Below are 20810 nucleotides of genomic sequence, written 5' to 3'. Positions count from 1 at the left end.
TTATATGTAATGATGCACCTCGCCATCTGCACCCCACTTTTCAAGATTCGAGATGGTTAAGGCACACCAGTTTCCATAGCCAATAGCTATTCCATCACCAATAGCCAATTTACAGGTGGACCACTCAGCACAAATTCCGGGCAAGACTTGATATCATACCCTAAGAGCAATAGCAAAACACCTTAACCGCTCTGCCAGCAACCCTTTTCACACAGAACGCTCCAAGTATTTATAAAGGGCAGCTAATCCAATCCAAAACATATGACCTAAAAATAAAAATCTATAACCTATATGAATTTGCTGTCATGAGGTAGTTGATCACTCCCCAGGATGCAATGGTTAGGCATGTGAGCCTGTGTTGGCAAACTTGACATTGATTTGCTATTTCCTTTATCTGTATAGTCTGTGGCCACCACATGACATTTTTAACACTGGGTACATAATTGAATGGGATTGTGCCCAGTAAGGTAGGGCAGAACTAGAGCAGCTTTTTGCCACATGCTTGGCATTAAGCTGTTCTGTTATGTCTGTTCTAATTTAAACAATGGAAGAAGTAAAATTGTGAAGAAAAGTAAAAACTTCCCCAAACTGTATTCTTGTTTGCCAAGTAAAATCAGCCTTTATGTTTTAGATGAAAAAAGGACGTGTGCTATAAAGATTATACCTTTATAAAAATCCATAGGAGATTGCTTGTGTTGAGGTTATCATCAGTCTTCTGGGCTCATGGAGCTGCAGGGGCAGATTAAGATGTACTGGGGCCCTGGGCACACACAAAATTGGAAGCCCCCCTCCCCATGGGAGCTGGGCTGCAGGGGGGGGGCCCTTCCCCTCCTGGTGGGGGGACACATGCCCCTCTCTTCTCCCTGCTCCCCACTCCCCTTCCCCAGCTATGGCCAAACACACACACACACATACAGATGGGCACGCACTTTACTCTTCCTCCCTCTCTGCACATGGACACACAGACACAAACATACTCTCCCTGCAATAAACAGATACGAGTGAATGCATGCATACACACATGCACACACGCAGATGCACACATGCAGATGCACAGACGCAGAGGCACAGATACAAGCAGACACACGTACACACACGCACTCTCTCCCCACAGGACCTCCCACTCCCCACTCTCAATCACTCTGAGGCAGCCCCCTCCTCCTCCCTTGTCCCCCGCCTACAAGCCAGCTACTAAGTCTCACTCCCCACCAGCCCTGTTGCACTGACCAGTGGGGAGCTGCTGCCCGGCTGTTTTCAAGCCACTACGTGCATGCATGGGGCCAGGCCGGCTCAGGCCAGGAGCACCATGCAGCACCTCTGCAGGCGGGTGACGCTGCGTGGCATTCCCAGCCTGCTCCACCCCAACACCCCAGCCCTATTGGGGGAGGGGCCCTGCTCCCAGCTAGAGCAGGGAAATAAGTGTGAAAGTTGGGGTTTTAAAAGCCCATGGCCAGTTTAAAACCCTGCTTTCACTTCCCTGCTGAGGAGGATCCTAGGGCCCAGAATTGGTAGGGGCTCCTCAGCTCATGCTCAGCTGACCTTGCATTAATCTGCCTTATGCATGGAGGACACTGCTACAAACCTGATCAATATCAATATCCTGTCACTTCCACTTTCATCAGGACCAGTGACCTTATTAGCAGAACAGGTGAGGACAAAATGAGCTAGCGAACAGGTTTCCCCATTTAGCACATATGTAATAGTAAGGACCCCCCCCCATATTTAATTAGGGGCGTTTAACTCATTTCCATACACAGGCTATGCTATTTGCATCAGAAGTACTAACAGGTTGACCTCATACAGACAAATTTAAATTTCAACTATATTTTTCATTAAAACAGAGTCTGGTTAAGTCAAAACTTTTTACTAATGATTAACTCTACTTTTATATAATTTTCTCACCATCTTTAGATATGCAAACAGTTTTTCATGAAGTTTAATGTTCCTTCCTCTCTTTTATGCCTTTCTCTTTCCCCAAAGTAAGGTTCATCTTAGAGTTAAGACATGAAATTGCAAATAAGTCAACTGAAATCCTCCTGGCTTTGTCACAGACTTCTTGAATGATGTTGGGCAAGTCCCAACAATCACTGCATTACTCAAATTTTCCTGGAAAAGCAGAACTGAAGATAACAGCACTTCCCTACTTCACAGTGATGCTGCAAGGATGCATTTATCAATATTAAGCTGTCAGACATTATAGGGATGGTAGGCCATATGCTAGATACAGTAGCAGATCCAGGGGTGCCGCAGGTAGTCATACCCTCCTTTGATTCCCACTGTCTCCAAAATGACCCAGGTTTATGGGAGCCCCAGAGCTGCTCTTGCCCTGCTCTGGCTGTGAGTTGGGCCTGTGTGGGTGCCAGGCTTGGTTGGGGATAATGGCAGCAGTGGGCAAGTTTCCTCCTCCTGCACCTACTTCCTGCTGCTCCCCAACCATGATACCTGCTGGCCAGGAGCAGGCACCGATAGGAGGAGCCTGCCCACCACAGCTGCTGTTCCCAGCTGACACAGGCACAGGCAGAGCCCTAGAGCAGCTCCTGCTCCGCTCCACCTGCAGACTACAGAGAGCAGCTGTGTGGGAAGCTGGGCTTGGCCAGGGTGTGCTTCCAGCCAGTGGTGGACACTTGTGGGGGTGGGAATAGGGAGCATGGATGGGGGATAAGGGTCATAGCAGCCACCCTCCACAGCCCCAGCTGGAACAGGCCAGGGGCAAAAACTCGGGTCAGCCAGGGACTGTGGCAGTGGACAGGTACCTGCCCCCCAGATTTGTGCATCTGCTCCTTGCCTGGCTTCCCGGTGTTCCCCACTAGCCTGGGGGCTCTAACCATGACTTGCTCCCATCTGCCTATGGATTGAAGTACAGTGTGCTGCATTGACCTTCTGTAAATTCACCCATGACTAGGTAGATGTATCACAACTCCTTTATAAAAGAGGAACTGGGCCAGCTGTAGGGGATCAGGAAGTTGGGGGGGGTTTCACCCTCACATCCCCATATAGCTGAGCTGGGTGGGAGCTGCATCAACAGGCCAGGCAAACAAGCACACTCTTCAGGGGCATGCCAGAGTTTGCGTGGAAGTCTGTGCAGGAGGGAGAGCAGGAGAGGCCTGAGACTCCACATGTCAGGAGCTTCTGATGGAGATTTCAGGTGAGTGAATGAAGAGGGGGGTAACTGTGGGGGTGGTGATACAGAGTGCAGCCAGGGACCCTGCCTTGCTGCTGTCTCTGGCCCAGAGCTCCTGTGAGGCTTTCGCCCAGACAGGGCCCTTGGATGAGTCCACAGTGCCCTACCTCCCGGTCTGCAGGGCTTGCCTGGCAGGACATCTGAAGACTGGGGGTAGCGTGGGAGTTGGGAGTCCCCTTGCCTGTCCCACATGTGCCCAGATTGAGGCTCTGGAGGGGCAGGTGAGGGAACTCCAGGCAGAGGTGAGCAGGCTGCAGGGGGATCAGGGCTGCAGAAGATGAAATTGATGGGTACTTTCAATCTCTGCAGGACCAGACACCTAGTGCAGAGACATCACAGGAGGGTCCCAAGGCAGCTGAATGGAAGACAGTCACCTCCAGAGCCAGACAGCGTGCAGCTGTGACTGCTTCCCCAGCACAACCAGGGAACAGATATGAAGCCCTGGCAGCACTGAAGGAAGATGTATTAGAGGAAGCTACAGGACAAGACACATCAGCAACAACCATGCAGGCTGAGCGACAACCAGGCAGCCAGAAGAAAAGATGCTGGGTCATCGTGGTGGGTGACTCCCTCCTGAGAGGCACAGAGGGGCCTATTTGTCGACCAGATTCCACAGCACGGGAGGTTTGTTGCCTGCCTGGAGCCAGGATCCGAGCCATCACTGCAAGGATTCCTAACCTCATCCAGCCCTCCAATTACAATCCCATAGTCCTCATCCATGTGGGCACAAATTATGTGGCTAGGAGTAATCCAGACCACATCATGAGTGACTACAGGGCTCTGGGGGCCAGGCTTAGGAAGTCGGGGGCACAGGTGGTCTTCTCATAGATCCTCCTGGTCAGCAGTTGCCATCAACACCAAGACACCTTTATCAGAGAAGTCAACCTGCAACTCCGGAGTTGGTGCCATCATGCAGCTTTTGGCTTCTACAACCATGGGCCACACTTCCATGAGAGAGGTATCCTGGGACGAGATGGTCTTCATCTTTCTTCTGAAGGTAAAAGTCTGTTCTCTTACAGGTTGGCTGATCTCTTCCAAAGGACTTTAAACTAGGTTCGTCAGGGGATAGGGATGCAGTGGACAAAGAAAACTTAGGATCAGAGAGCCACAGGCCATGCACTGGATCAACCCAGGTAAGCACTAAGGGGCCCGATAGACATCAGGACGGGGGTATCAAGGGCACCCACTGGGGGGCTTAAATATCTCTACACTAATGCTAGGAACATGGGGAGCAAGCAGAGGAACTTGCACTCCTGCTTGCAAGCAAAAACTTCGACCTGATTGAGCTAACTGAAACGTGGTGGGACCCTATTCATGATGGGGCGGTAGGCATTGAAGGTTATAGGTTGTACAGATGGGATAGAGTGGAAGGAAAAAAGGGGGAGGGGGCGTTGCTCTCTGTTAAGGAGCAACATACATCTTCTATAATCAAGATGGGATCAGAGGAGGGCCAAACTGAGATGCTGTGGATTAGGATACAAGGGGGTTGGAGGGGAGAGGGACTTGGTAGTGGGGGTCTACTATAGACCGCCGTACCAGGAGGCTGAGCTGGACCTGGAATTCTCTGGGCAGCTCTCAGAGGCCATACGGTCAAGAGATACGTTTGTCATGGGTGACCTAAACTACCCTGACAACTGTTGGGAGGATCAGTCAGCCAGGACTAACCGCTCATGTAGGTTCTTAACCTGCATACAGGACCTAACACAGGAGGTATACAATCCCACTAGGGGAAATGTCTTGCTGGAGTTGGTGTTGACTACAGGGGATGACCTGATGGGGGATCTGCAAGTACAAGGTAACCTAGGGGATAGTGACCATCAATTAATTGAAGGGTGGGAAAACTAACCAGCAGGGCAGAAGTGCTAGACTTCAGAAAGGCTGACTTCAGTGTGCTTAGGAGATTAGTTAGTGGGGCATTAAAGCTCAAGAGCATTGATAAAATGGGGGTCCAGGAAGGGTGGTCGTTCCTCAAGGAAGAGATCCTGTGGCTTAGGAGGCAGCAATCCCACTGTGTAGGAAAAGGGGGAAAATTGGCCAAGAAGACCTCTTGGCTAAACAGGGAAATACAGGAAAGCCTAAGGACAAAAAAAGGGGGCATACAGGCAATGGAAGCAGGAGGTAGCTACCAAGGAGGAGTATACCTCCTTGGCTCACACTTGCAGGGAATCATTTAGGAAGGCCAAAGCAACATTAGAACTTAAGCTGGTGACAAAAATTAAGGACAACAAGAAGTCCTTCAGGTATATAGGGAGCAAAAAGAAGGTGCAGGGCAGCATAGGACCCCTACAGGATAGACTAGGCCAGTTGGTGACAGATAGGAGGGATAAAGCAGAGTTCTTCAATGAGTTTTTTCCCTTTGTTTTCTTGAACACAGATCTAGACAAATCTCCCAAAAGCATTACAGGCAGAAGCAGGAGGAACACCAACCCACTTACTGTCAGTGCCGACCTAGTAAAGAGACACTTGGAGGGGCTGGTTATGTTTAAGTTAGCGGGACCAGATGAGCTCCATCCAAGGGTACTGAAAGAATTAGCCAGTGTCACAGCAGAGCCAGTAGCACAGCTGTTTGAACACTTGTGGTGCTCAGGTGAGGTCCCAGAGGACTGGAAAAGGGCCAGTGTGGTCCCTATTTGCAAGAAGGGGAGGAGGGAGGAACTGGGAAACTATAGACTGGTTAGTCTCACCTCTATCCTTGGGAAAACCCTTGAAAAAATTATCAAGGATCACATTTGTAGGAGTCCAGCAGGTAATATAATGCTAAAGGATAACCAGCATGGGTTCAGAGCAGGTTAGTCAGGCAGGATCTGCGTTGTTTCTTTCTATGACCAGGTCACTAAATACTTAGATACAGAAGTCGAGGTAGATGTCATCTACTTGGACTTTAAGAAGGCCTTCAACACAGTATCCTACCCATTCTCATAAACAAATTGAACAGCTGTGCCATAGACAATTACACGGTCATGTGGATGGCAAATTGGCTTAAGGGTCATACCCAGAGAGTGGTGGTGGATGGGTCGGTATTGACCTGGAAAGATGTGGGCAGTGGGGTCTCCCAAGGCTCGCATCTTTGACCAGCACTGTTCAATAGCTTCATCAGCGACCTGGATGAGGGCATGGAAAGCACTCTGCAAATTCGCAGATGACACAAAACTATGGGGTGAAGTAAACACACTGATGGTAAGAAACCGAATCCAGGCAGACCTGGACAGATTAGAGAAGTGGGCAAAGAACAGTAGGGTGCAGTTGAACAAGGACAAGTGCAAGTTGCTGCAACTTGGGAGAGGGAATCACCAGCACACCTATAGGCTGGGGGATGACCTTCTCAGCAGCACAGCGGCAGAAAGAGATCTTGGAGTCATTATCAACTGCTGCCTATAAATTCATCAGAGGAAGGCAGCAGGGAATAGGAGACGCCCTGTTTACCCGGGCACCCCTTGGAATAACTAGGAACAATAGCCACAAGCTGATAGAAAGCAGATTTAGAATGGACATGAGAAAGAGCTTTTTCACAGTTAGAGTTACCAGAACCTGGAATGGGCTTCTAAAGGAGGTGGTGCTCTTCCCTACCTTGGGGGTCTTCAAGAAGAGACTGGTCAAGCACCTAGCTGGGGTCAGATGACCCCAGCACTTTTTCCTGCCACAGGCAGGGGGTTAGACTTAATGATCCATTGAGGTCCCTTCCAACCCTACCATCTATGAATCTATAGTTAACAGGTCAGCTACTATTGTATATAATTTATATAACAATTCCACCTGTAACTGTGCATCTCCTACAGGAACATAATCTGCAAGACAGTTGAACAAATGGATCGTGTAAACAATAAGGACTCTTACTGTATTGTTTAGTTTAGTTTATTGTGTTAGGGAAATTGGTTTAAACTCTACCCAGAAAAAGGACTCTTGCCAATGTAAGCTATGTCTCCACAAAGGGGAAGAGTTAACACTTACAAGTGTAGCTCAGACAGCCCCAAAAAGAGCATTTGTAGCTCACTGGGCATGTCTACATGAGACGCTTAATATGTAGTAGACTGATTCTGTGCATTAGTGTACATGGTAAAAAACATGCGAATACGCTTATGCGCAGTAGTATTAGTCTACTGTGCATTAAGCATCACACAAAATGCGTGTGATCATGCTAATGTGCAGTACAGCAGCTTGCTACTCATTTATTTAGTACTTGATTATACAAGTACTAAATTTAATGCACAGTAGGCACTGCGAATTAATGAATTAGTAGATGTGCCCACTGTGTCTCATTCAATGCAAGTATCATTGCAATGAAGGAAGTTTCCTTGTTTCTTAAGCTTCTTAATCATAAAGTGTTATTAAATACTGTAGACATGCACAAATTATGCAATTCCAACTTTGTAATCATAGGGGTTACAATATTTCCAAATTCAGTATAGTTTACAAAAGCAGTGAGAGGAGCTGGACTTGTTTCTCCCATAGATCCTTCCCAATGGAAACATTTAAGAGCCTTTGGGCCACTGTTAGAGGTGGCAAACAGCAAGCTGTGTATGAGTGGCAATTCTGTCTTGTTCTTTGTGTAAGAATGACAGGTAGATACTTTATAAAAAACAAATGCAACCACTTTTTATCCTGGATCTAACCAGAGACAGATGGCATCAAAGTGATTATATACAGGAAATGAAATGACAGGCAAATGTTTAACATTAGCACCCAATTTATGTATATATCAATGACTAGATTAGTTCAGTGATTCCAAAAGAGTGTGCCAGGGCATATTAGTGTGCTGTGAGAGCAACAGAAGTATGCCATGAGCTCCCCCTGTATGAGGTAAATGCTCTCCTCCGCAGTTCAACAGCTGCTCCTCTGGGGACTGTAGCCACTGCTGCTCCCTTCCCTCTCCTTTTCCCACCTTCAGGAAGTCCATGACCCCACCACCACCACCACCATGAACGCTGTGCTCTGCTGTGAGCAGGCGGATGCACAGATGGAACAGTGCTTTGCAGCCCAGCGTGTCCCATCCCTCTCTCCCATGCAGTGGTGGTTGTGGGTGGTTGTGAGTGGTGGTTGTGAGAGCCTGCAGAAGCAGCCTGAGATACAGAGCAGGGCTCAGGAGGGGGCAGACAGCAGAAAGAACAGAACACAAGCAGGATGAGGTCCTGTCCCTGTTGCCCTTAAGTGGCACCAGCTATATCAGCAACCCCCAACCCTTTTAGCCACCAGGCTCACCCCCATAACTTTTCTGAATTTAGATCCATCTCAGTGACTTCCAGTTACGATGCCACAAAATTCAGAAAAATTCTGAGAAGTACCTTGAGGCTAAGAAGGCTGAGAACACTGGTATAGAAAGTAATCCTTTGCTTAAAGAAAGATGTGTTTGGTATCATTTTTTTAACAGTACATCTCAACACTGTATGATTTGCTCTGGTAGGAGAATGGAATGTGTTGTATGTTTTGGAAAAACATACACACATACACACACCTTTTTGGGTATAAGAATAGACTGTCCTGCCAATTTTAAATTTAAAATATGCCCCAGGTATCCAAATTTGGGAAACACTGGATTAGTCAGTTTGACTTTGGTTCTTGTCAGTTTTCTTTCTGGTTCAAACAAGCTAACAGGATGGTACAATATGTGGGTTACAGACATTGGAGCCAAGTGCTTAAATCTGAGTGACAGAAGTGTTCTAAATTTTAATATATATATATAAAAAAATGAGTTTCTATTAAAACCTGCTCTCACTACAATGTAGAGTGCAGTCCTGTGGAGAGTACCTGGGAAAGGGAAAACAGGTTCAAGAGCCAAGAACAAAATCTTCAGATGACGTGCTGGTTTCTGTGGATCCCCTGCAATTCACAAGGTTTGGAATGGATTTGCGTATGCCCTTGGGAGACTAGTCTGAGGAGAAAAGAAGGCCCTCTTAAGGAAAAGGAGGGCTGGCTGTACTTTAAGGAGGCTCTCTTAACGGCACAGGAACAAGCTATCCCAACGCAACAGAAAAATAGGACATGTAACGAAAGACCAGCCTGGCTAGAGAGCACTCTCTTCAATGAGTTGAAACTCAAAAAAGTATGCTAGAAGAAGTGGAAACTTAGTCATATTACTTGGAAAGCGTGTAAGAGTATTTGGGCATACGAGGAAAAAAATTAGGACAGCCAAGACACGATCTGAGTTGCAACTAGCAAGGAACATAAGAGGCAAAAAAAAGGGATTCTACACTTATTTCAAAAGTAGAGAAAGACCAAAGAAACCACAGGTTCCTTATAGAATCCAGAAGGCAATCTAGTTACAGATGATGCAGAGAAGGCTGAAGTACTCAATATCTTTTTTACTTCTGTCTTCACAAATAGGGGCAGCTACTAGACAACGAGTGCAGATATCAGCAAAGACAGGGAAGGAGCCAAACAGCCTAGGGTAATATCAGAACAGATCAGGGATTACTCAGAGAAGCTACATGTCTTCCAAGTCAGCAAGGCTGGTTGGAATGCATTCTAGACTGAAAGAACTGGCTGAGGTCATCTCAGAGCTATAAACTGTGAGAACTTGTGGGGGTTGGGTGAGGTCTCAGGTGTTTGGAAAAAGTCAAATATAGAGTCTGTCTGTAAACTGGGGAATTACAGAACAGTCAGCCTGACCTTGATATCTCGAGGGGGAGAGTGAGGGAAATCACTGAGCAAGTGAATCCTCAAGGAATCTGTTGTGAAGAACCTAGAGGAGAACCAGGTGCTTAGGAACAATCAACATGAATTCACCAAGAGCAAGTCATATGCCTGACTAATTTGATTTCCTTCTATGATAAAGTGACAAACACTGTGAAGATGAGAAGAAATCAGTGAATATAAATATACCTTGCCTTCAGAAAGGCTTTTAACACTGATTCCCATTAAAATTCTCATTAACAAGTTAAGGAAATACAGTCTAGACAGAATTACTGTGTGGTGGATATAAAAATGGCTGTATCACCGTGCTCAACAATGCCATCATTGGCTCAGTGTGGCACTGCAGACACTAAAGAGTAGGGCTAGGATCCAGAATGACCTGGATAGACTGGAAAAATGGTCCACAATCAATCAGATGAGATTCAGCAAGGACAAGTGCAAAGTCCTGTACTTGATATGGAATAACTACATACACAAATACAGACTGGGGAATGACTGGCTAGGCTGTAGTACTGCAGAGAAGGACCTGGGTGTTACAGTGAACCAAACTGAATATAGCCAACAGTATGCTCTTGTTGCAAAAAAAAGCAAACAGCATATTAGGTTGTATTAACCTTTTTGTTGTTTGCAAATCAAGAGAAGTGATTCTTCCTGCTCTGTTCAGCATTGGATGAGGCCTCACCTGTCCAGTTTTGAACTCCCTCACTTCAAGAAGGATGTGGACAGTTTGGAAAGAGTCCAGTGCAGAGCAACAAAAATGATTAGGAGCCTGGGAAGGAAGACTAATGAGGGAAGGCTGAAAGAACTAGGGTTATTTAACCTGGAGAAGAAAAGACTAAAGGAAGATGTGACAGTAGTGTTGTAATACCTGAAGGGTGATTATAGAGAAGATGGAGATGAGCTTTTCTATATGCCTGTAGGGAACAGAACTAGGATCAACAGACTCAAACTGCAGCAGGAGAAATTTAGGCTGGAGATTAGGAGGTCAGCCATTGTAACAGGCTACCTAAAGAAGCTATGCATTCTCCATGCTTGGAAATTTTCAAGAGCAGGCTAGACAGATACTTGGGTGGGATGGTTTAGTCAGGGATGATTCTGCCTTGAGCAGAGGGTTGGAATAGATGATCTTGTGAGGTTCCTTCCAACCTACTTTCCTACAACCCTATAATCTCATTTAATAATGGAATAGAAGCACCCTGTGCTTCTGTGTCCCCACTGAATATTGAATCTTACTGACTTTCTTTTTTTTTGCCCAGGCCCAAAGTCACAGAAAAGGACATTCTAGTGATATTTCATAAAGGCTTCAAGCATATGCTTCAGGATTATAATTTACCACTTTTCATGCTTAATAAAGCATGTGCAGTGCATTACACTTTAAAGTAATGGGTGTACAGGTCTTTAAGTTGGCTATATGTAGTGTGTGATGTACAATTATGTCCACACCTTTTAGGAAAGGCATATTTATTCTGCTTTATTGTTGTTGCTCCAAAAAACAGCCTAAATAAAGGCAATTACATTCTGAATTACAGGGGGTGTGAACTATTCTCAGACAGGGAATTTTGAGACTATTACACCATCCACGCACTCTTGCACTCAGTGATTCTAAACTACTTTTAATAATACCTTTTTAGAGGCTATTTGATTATATAATAAGCTACAAACAGTGGGTTTGGCATGAATGAAAATGTTAGTGTGTGCAGCTCCCTAGTTCTCACCTTCTTTCATGTATATAAAAATGCAGCTGAAACATGGGCCTGCTTTTTGCAGAGAGTATAATTAGTTTGCAACCTTAGAAGTTAATTCAACCATGTAATTCAAAAAAAGATACGAGGTTAAGGGTCTCTCACAATTTTCTGCTCTTTGATACTACTAAATGATTATTTTTGAACTACATGTACTACTAAGAGGGTTTGCCTTGAAACAAACATCTTGGCTTCATGAACTAACAAAGGCATCTTAAGAGCCATTTTGATTCTTGTCGGGTATGAACAGAAGGAATTGGAAATAGTACTGCAAGAATTGAACCAAACTAGAAATGCTATAAAAGTTATTCTTTTCTCTAGGATTCCTACTTTTTAAGGCTTTGGGAAATTTTCCAGTGGGTTCTGATCTCATTCAGTGGCATCTTGGGTATTTAGATGTCCTACGTTATCATGAAAACTTCACAACACCTCTGTAAGGTAGGGAAATACTCATCTCCATATTTGCAAGTGACACGCAGGGCCTCACTATGACCAGGGAACAGAGGACTGAGCATGTCCACACACCTGCCAGAACATTCCAGAACCAGAATTTTCCTCCCAACGCTTGGTCTCCAATCCTCAGTCCCTGGTGGGTCTCAGAGCGGGCCCTGGAGACCAACCCACAGCAGCCTCACTGGCAATTGTTCAGCTCTGGAGTGTGTCAGCGGACATGAGTCGGTCGGTGGGGCACAGTCAATTCCTTACTCCATCAGGGATGGCTGATGTGGTATAGGTGAGCCCGCAAAGACACTAAGGTAGAAATCCACAATGATGGTTCTGTAAACTTGAGTCCACAAAAACTTGTGTTCCCTGTATGTATCTTATTTAGTTAGTTTATGAGGCATGGGCAACTGCTGCCAGCTTACTCGGGGGGGGGGGGTGCCCCGCCAGCAACCAGTCAGCGAGTGGGGGAGGTCCCCCCACAGCCAATCTCATTCACCGGCTTCCTGAAGTGGCCACAGCTCTCCTACTCCCCAGCTGGCACTCATTGGCGGGGGGCGGCTCCCACCAGTCCCCCTGCCTGTTGCCTAAGCAGGGAGCGCAGCCTGTCAGGGAGTGCACCAGCATGTGCACCCCCCAGATGTCACTGCTGCATAAAGGTGCATATCTACCATGCTTTTTTAAGTTCCCTGCCCCCACGTGGAATTTGCAGCCTTGAGTTAGACACACAGGGTACCTATACATGTACACTGAGGCTGCTCCAAATGTGCTGTAATTACAGCATGGTGGCACAGACTCAATTCTAGACCATGGTAATTACTGCGCTCCAGGTGACTCCAGCGCCAGATGTATCAGCAGCCCTGCACTGAAAAATGGTGGCAGGGGCACTTTAACTAAAGCTTATTCAATGAGCTTTAGTTAAAGTCCCCTCACTGCCATTTTTCAGTGTGGGGACGCTGATACATATAATGTTCCAGGCACTTTAATTAGAGTAGCTCTCCGAGCCAATCCAGTTAAAGCACCATCCCTCCTCCCCCCCCGCCTCCCTGACCATCTGTATACATGCCCACAGTTTTCCCACAAAAGCAAGCGAAAAGATGCACAGAAGCTAGCAAGCTGAGCAGGAAGCCACCTAAGCCAGTCAGCAAGAAAGACCAAGATGACAGGCAAGGCCCAGGTTGATGCCTCAGATGTAGTTAGGTAGCAAACTCAATGCTGCAGGGAGATTCCTATCTTTGCTCACAATTCTCAGCTATGAACTCTTCCCTGAAGTTAACTGTTTATGCCAAATCAGCCCTTTCACCAGAGTTCCCATTATTTCCAGTAACCTAATGCTTCCAAATCACTGTTACTTTCAGTTGACGCTTCAGCCTAATTTGGAACAGGGATCTAAACCTGAGTATACTGAATCCCTTACTACTAGAAGTTTGGGTATAAAAGCATTGGATTAGAAGAGACCTCAAGGATCATCTAGTCTAACCTGCACAGAGAATGGATTTCTTCATCCCATACTATCCCATAATGATGCTAATCACACCTCTTTTTGAAAACCTTTAACAAATAAGATCCCAGAACTTCCCCTGCCTGCTTGTTCTACTGTCCTATTGATCTCACAGTTGAGAAGTTTTCCAGGATTTGATCTAGACCTTTATAATATAGTGAGTCTTCTTCAATCCCACCTGTTTAAACTATTCCATTTTGTATGGATAGTGTAATTGTAGTCAGGGTTGGAACCTGACTTTACCATCACCCAGGTGAATGTCCTCCCACTGGCAAACTCCTTCTCATGTCTTTGCCTGCTGGCTGTCTTCTGTGCTCTGGAATGCCTATCAGATCAGACTTCACAGGAGATATAGGTGGGACCATGCCTGACTTAAGTGCCAGCACCATTCTTAGGCATGAGCTAGTGCTCTGAGCAGCTTGGTGACATTCAGACTTAGATATCTATGTTTTGTTTTGTTTTTAATGTTCATAGCATCTATTCCAGGAGTAGTAGTCAAGACAAGGTTTCAGGAAAAGGGATTTTCAATAGGATGGTATTTGAGACCCATCATCTGTTGCTACATGACTGTGATTAATTCTAATTGATATTCCATAACACAACTGGCTGTTGCTTACTATGGAGTATCAACAATATTGGATTTACTGTTCAAGATATTTTGCCTTCGACACAGAAGGAAACGTAAGGAAGGCAAAATATCTAGCCCTTAAAGAGACATTTATGTACACCATATTATTTAGACGCTAATGCTTTGTGTAGCAGAGAGAGTTCTAGACAGGTCCCTGGAAAACAAAGGAAATTAATCTGGAAATCAAGCTTTGTGGAAGCCTGTTACTATCTAATTATAGTTGTTTTCTCTAATAAACACTCATCCTTTTAAATGGACTGTAATTCTGTCTGTCACTACAGTCCCTCTTTGTAAAGTCTAATTTTGGCCAACTGGATACTTTCTACTCAGCACTGCTGGGAAAGAGTTGGTGCCTGCTACAGTAATGATAAGCTTCCCTGAGCACCTTGAGAAAAGTAGACTCTAGATTTTTTTCATAAAATATCAAGCCTAAATAGTGGCCCCACTAAAGCTGGTAGAAATCTCCCATTGATTTAAATAAGGCCAGGAGTTCACCCAGTGTCTCAAATGAACAGGAAAATCAGCCTTCTGAAAAGACTTTTGCAAAATATAAGGCTGTACCTAAGCAGACTTTATTTTCCATTTAATTTCAGCTTGATACTGCAAAGATCAAAAAGTTCCAAGAAGCTTTCAGGCCTTTAATCAGAATGAAACTATTGAAAAACGTGACCTTTTATTTCAAAGCCACTACCCTGCAGTGGCTGTTGACTACCACTGTGAATACAGACCTCACATCAGAGTAGTAGCCATCACTGAACATTACAGAACACATTGCTACAGGCACGTAGGAAATCTATTACAATGCATTGTCTTGCCCAACAGGAAAAACTACTGTCGCTGCAGGTTTTGAGGTATCTCAGGAATGGCTCTGTACTTTTCAGTAATGGCTACTAAACTCAGAGTCGATGTAGATCAAGTCACACTTTGCTGAATACTGGTGTAGCATCACATCAATAATAACAACAACAACAATAATAAAAATAAAGCAGTCAAAACAATGTGGGCGTAGGCATAGGCTCCAACAACTGCCCAAATTCAAAATGCAATCCTAATCACAACGTTTCAAAAATGTTTTTACATTTATCTGCAAATAATCTTAACCGTAGAAAATGGTAGCCTGCAAAATCCAATTAACATGCTGATTCATGTTACGAGTGCACTGCTCAGGTCACTACAGGAAACTGCAGTGTCTTATGAAGACAAAATTATCTAATTTACTGTGCAAATAATGTTGTTTCCAAGGCCTGCATTTTAGAAGTACTTTTACCCTATTTATCAGCACAGCTCTTCTGGTGTAAGGTCAGCCTGCTGAGTAACAAAACAAGCTGGCACTGCAAAAGAGAAAGGAGGAGATTCACCAGTTCCCCAGGATTCAATACTATCAATGGACAAAATGCAGGAGTCTTTCTTGTGTAAGAAGCAAGAGTGTGTAAAGATCTTTGGGTGAGCTTGGTGTAAGTTCATGGATCATGTACATTTTATATCTGCTAAGGAAGGAAAGGAATTTTGACAGAATTAAATGCTGAAGAAATCCAAAACTCAGAAATTTCATCAGCATTTGTTTAGATTTTTTCCACTTTCTAATCAGCAGTACAGGGATTATGTCAAGATCTCTATTTAAGAAGTGTGTAGTATACTGTGCTACCTACCACAGTCTAAGCAAAAAAATTATAACTGTTTGTATGCAAGTCTGGGAAAAATGTAAGTGCAGTAAGATCTTCACTGTCTATTAATTAGGCTTCTTCATACTCACATTAGCAGAGCTTTCAAGTCAATACCAATCTTCTATTAAGTATGGTTCATGGTGTGAATATAATCAAAACCTTGGCTTTTCTCTGAAAGAATCAGGGGTTTAGTCATTAAAGAGTCCATTAGAGCAATTATGTCATAGTTACATTAAAACTGCAGCTTTGCTTATGAAGCTTGTTGAGCAAATAATGGTTCTCCCTGCCTTGGCTCATCCAAAAGCTTTATCTCAGTCAGAAAGAATTAAACCTCCTATAGAGAAACCCCCACAAAACAGTCCCATTTAGCACTTTCCATTTTGCAGATCACTGTAAAGTAATTGACTAATGACTTCTATACCTCAGTAGTGTGATGAGGATTGTGTACTGTCACCACTTCGCAAAGGCAATCGCAGAGACAGAAGTTGTGACTTCCCCAAGATCACATGGTAAATCAATGTCAAAACCACAACAGCAGCTCAGGATTTCCTCACAATTGATTTCATGGTTATATCCCCACAAGAGTCCTTGAGTTAGTAATTTTGGGCATCTCTAGAACCAGAAAACATTTAAAGGTGATTCCAAGATAAAAATGAACATAGAGTTGAATATATAAGTTGTGAGCTGGTAGAGTCTACACTAACCAAATGTTAATGAAGCAAGAGTTCAGAACAAAATTACATATTAACAGACTTAGAAACACAGAGAATCATAGAGAACTAGGGCTGAAAGGGACCTTGACAGATAACCTGCCTGAGGCAGGATCATCCATAGCCTAACCATCCTGTGCAAAACTACACAGTCAACCTGACACAACACAAGACATAACACCCTAATATGCCACAGATAAAGCAGCAGTACCATGGCAAGAGGGAATTTGGCACCTAAAGTCTATTCCACTGCCTCACTGTGCTTTGGTACCCAAATTCCCCCTTGCTGTTGTATCACTGCTTTACCTGTATATGGTACCCAAAGTCCTGCTACGTCAAAGGTTGTTAAAATCTGCTTAAGAGATCCCAGGAAGAGCCACACCCTCCGCAACAGAGAAAGGCAAAAACCCCTATAGTCCATACCAATCTGACCATGGGGTAAAATTTCTTCCTGACGCCAATGTGGCAACTGGTCTGACTTGAGCAGAGAGGCAAGACCCTCTAGTCAGGAAATTCTGGGTTTCAGTCCCAGCGGGAGCATTGGCACACCCCAGTCAAAATCCCCAGCTTTGGCTGCAGACAATACTTAATGCTTCTGAGGAAAGCATTAAAAACTCACTGACAAGTAACAGCAGAGGGTGGGGGAAGGGAGAAAATTCTCCCCTGACCCCATGCAGGAACCAGCAAGGACCAGAAGCATGGGAAATACCTCGTAGAACATATGCATAGATACTCCTAGATTATCTCTGGCCAAAGGCCTGTCCAGCCTTCTCTTGAACACCTCCAGTGACAGAGATTTCACAACTTCCCTAGGCAGTCTATTCCACTGCCTCTCTGTGCTAACACTGAAGAAGATATCCAATCTAAACTTACTTTGTTGCAACGTCAAGTCATTGGTACACATCCTACTCTCCACAGCAAGAGAAAAAAGGTATTTTCTCTTACCTTCTTTATGGCACCCTTTCAGTATCATAGAATCATAGAAAATTAGGGTTGGAAGGGGCCGCAGGAGGTCATCTAGTTCAACCCCCTGCTCAAAGCAGGACCATCCCAAAATATATAATCCAAGCCAAGGCTTTGCCTAGCTGGGTCCTAAAAACCTCTAAGGATGGAGATTCCACAACCTCTCTGGGTAACCTGTTCCAGTGCTTTACCACACTCCTAATGAGAAAGTTCTTCCTAATATCTAACCTAAGTTTTGAAGACTGCTACCATGTCCCCTCTTAAGTGCCATTTCTGCAAGTTCAACATGTCTATTTCCTTCAGCCTCTCCTCATATGTCTTGCTTCCCAAACCCATTATCATTTTTATCTCCTGCCTCTAGACTCTCTCCATTTCCTTTTTAAAATGCGGAGCCCAAAACTCCACTCAATACTTTTGATGAGGCTGAACCAAGTGTCAAATAAAATGGCACTATCACCTCCCATGTCTTGCACCCAGTGCTTCTCTTGATGCATCCCAAAACTGCATTCACCTTTTGGGCAGCTACATCACAGTGCTGACTCAGATGGGTCTTTAATCCACCAAGGCTCCCAGATCCTTGTCCCTAGTGCTGCCAGCCAGCCAGATATCACCCATTTTGGATCTGTGTTTTTTATTATTCTTCCTGAGGTATAGCATCTGGCATTTGTCAGTACTGAATTTCATCCTGCTTATCCTCCAACCCAACTTTCCAATCAGTTGAGATCCTTCTGAAATATGCTTCCATCCCACAATGTGTTCACAGTCTTTCCCAGTTTCCTGTTATAAGCCCCTGAGAGTATTGGTGCACCCCCTGACAGGCAGCACTCCCCACTTCGGCGACAGGCAGGGAGGGCAGGCAGGAGCACCAGTCTCCCCCCTGCGAGTGCCGGCTGGGGAGTGGGGGCACCAGGTGAAGCACCACTGGCACTACCGGGAGTGCTGCTTGTGCTCCCTGGTGTGGTCAGCCACAGGGGGATGCCCCCAGGCACTAACTGGCTGTTGGTGGGGCATATGCCTCCCCTGACTCAGGTGGCACCAGTCGCCCATGCCTGCTATCTTTCTATGCCAGCACCCAAATTGTTAATAAACATGTTGAACAAAACTGTGCCCAGTCTAGGGCAGCATTTCTCAACCCATGGGTCAAAACCCAAAAGTGGGTTGCAAGAATATATGAAAGGGTTGTGAACCAGCTTTAAAAGTAGATCAACAAACTTAAAAATGGATTTTCCTTTAAAGGAGAAAAATGTGGGAAACTGTAGCTTTTGCAGGCACAGTTCCAACCTGAAAGGAGCTGTGTGGGGCCATCCATGCCCCAATCACACACATCCCTGCCTCACACACTGGAAGGCTGGGGGCTGGGGCCAGGCAGCAATAGGTCAGAGGTGAGGGGCACTGGGTTGGGACTGGCCACTGATGTTCATAAATGGATCCTGGTACAAGAAAGGTTGAGAACCACTGGTCTAGAGCAGTGGTGGCCAGCTTTTTTGGCAGGCATGCTGCAAGGCAAGCCCTGCCCCCTCTCTGAGTTTCAGTCTAATCACCCTCTTCCCCTTGATCTGCCATGTCCCAGACACAGGCTGCCTGCATCATAGGCTGATCCCCTTGCTTCATTCTGGGTTTTTTTAGATTATTTATAAACCATTGGTGACCAATGGAAGTATTAATGCAGGAACTCTTGATAATTCTAGAGGGAAGACATTAAAATGCCCACTAAGGCCACTGAGTTCTAAAAAAAATAGCTGCTGCTTAATGACAAACTTTTTTCATAACTTGTACTTTGCCTTACAGGATATCTGCAACAAGGGAATAATGCAGCTAATATACCTTTAGAGTGTACCTAGCCAACACCAGATATGCATGTTCTGGAACATTGTAAGTCAGAGGTTTTCAACCTTTTTTAAGGACTGTACCCCTTCTGGTGGCGGCAGCCAGATGTGGAACAGGGGAGGCTTGCATGTGGCAGCGCTGGTGCAGGATAAGATGGTGGTGGTGGTCACATGCAAGCTCTCCTCTCGCCCCCAACCCCCTGTCTGTCTGGCCAGGTGGCTCCTGTGCAGCCCACAGAGGGGAGCCACTGTACTCTCCTCCCCTGCCCTCCCCTGGCCCTGCTCCTGGGAGGCAGTGGTGCAGGGTAGTGGGTAGCAGCACTCTGTCCCTGCCTGCCTGCACATACCCCTTAGCATCTTTCCAAGTACCCCCAGAGGTACACATACCCCTAGTTGACAACCCCTGTTGACAAGGCTTTGTAGAATTCAAGATTCTTAAGTTTCTTGGGCCTGCAGGGTTTCAAAAAGTAGAAAACTACCTATAGGCAGAGAACTCCAACAAGTAAGCCCCTCTTCTCAGGATTCTCCAATAAACATGTTGAGCAAGAAACAACCATCCCAACAACTCTCCTCACTGCATAGCTCCTCCTTTTGAGCGGGTACAGAGGGAGCTCAAATTACCATGGAAAGACCTTGGCAAAGGACATGACTAGTGTTGAGAAGCAGCAGCTGAATGACAATTCAGGAACAGCAGGGGAAGTTGACGCAGACAGAAACTTCCCACCTACCCAGGAGATGTGTGTAAAGTAATTGGCAACTAGTCCTGGGAAACTATAGTGATACAGGGTGTGACTGTTGGACCTTGCAATCAGGAACAGGTCTATAATGGATTTGTAGGGAAACTGGACAGGAAGCCGGAACACTCACTGATCCTGACTGGACAGTGGCAAGCTCCTATTTGCTTCTAATAAAAGACTAAAGAAAAGGCATGCAAAATCCTAGGCCTTTATGCCACTGTACCAAGGGTATATGAAATCTTTAACTTTTTGCCTGCCTTAGTTTTAAAACAAACAAAAAACCTTTCACTTGAGTTATGTGATTGCATAGTTATAGAATCTGCCTGCTGAAACTCCTGCAGCATTTGCTTCCAAATTACATACACCCCAAAAACAATGGGACCCAGTTCTGCATTAGCAAGTCAGGTGGTCTCCAGTTCCAAGAATCTGATTGTCAAACATAATTTGGCAATTAAACCTTGCAGGTCAGAACTTTCACTTGGGAGTGGAACAAAGCAGCAACATCCCAGCAGGGATGCTGTCAGCATTCAGTATTGGGTAGAGGAAAAAAACAGCTCCTAAATCTTCCAGACTAACAGAGTATGTATGCGTGCCATCAGGAGCAGATCCAGGGGCAGCCTAGTGGCTGAGTCTGTACTCCACCCTCATCCCCTGAGCCACTTCGGACCTCAGCTGGCAGCTCCTCCATGGAGCCATCGCCACAGGTGTGTATGAGATGAGCTTCATGGACACTCCGGTTTCCTGCCCCTTCTGCAGGCAGAGGGAGACCCTGGCACACATGACCCTCAAA

At 45.4% G+C, this 20810-nt stretch overlaps 1 pseudogene; it reads left to right on the top strand.

Annotated features, from left to right (window-relative positions):
• Positions 1-1561: 1561 nt before the first annotated feature.
• On the top strand, positions 1562-11191 carry LOC149865676 (uncharacterized; annotated as a pseudogene).
• The last annotated feature ends 9619 nt before the right edge of the window (positions 11192-20810 follow it).

This window comes from Crocodylus siamensis, chromosome 4 (genome assembly GCF_052110815.1).
Source record: "Crocodylus siamensis isolate JL-2025a chromosome 4, ASM5211081v1, whole genome shotgun sequence".
Taxonomy (NCBI): Eukaryota; Metazoa; Chordata; order Crocodylia; family Crocodylidae; genus Crocodylus; species Crocodylus siamensis.
Note: the sequence above shows the minus strand (reverse complement) of the source record. Positions and strands in the feature narration are given on the sequence as shown.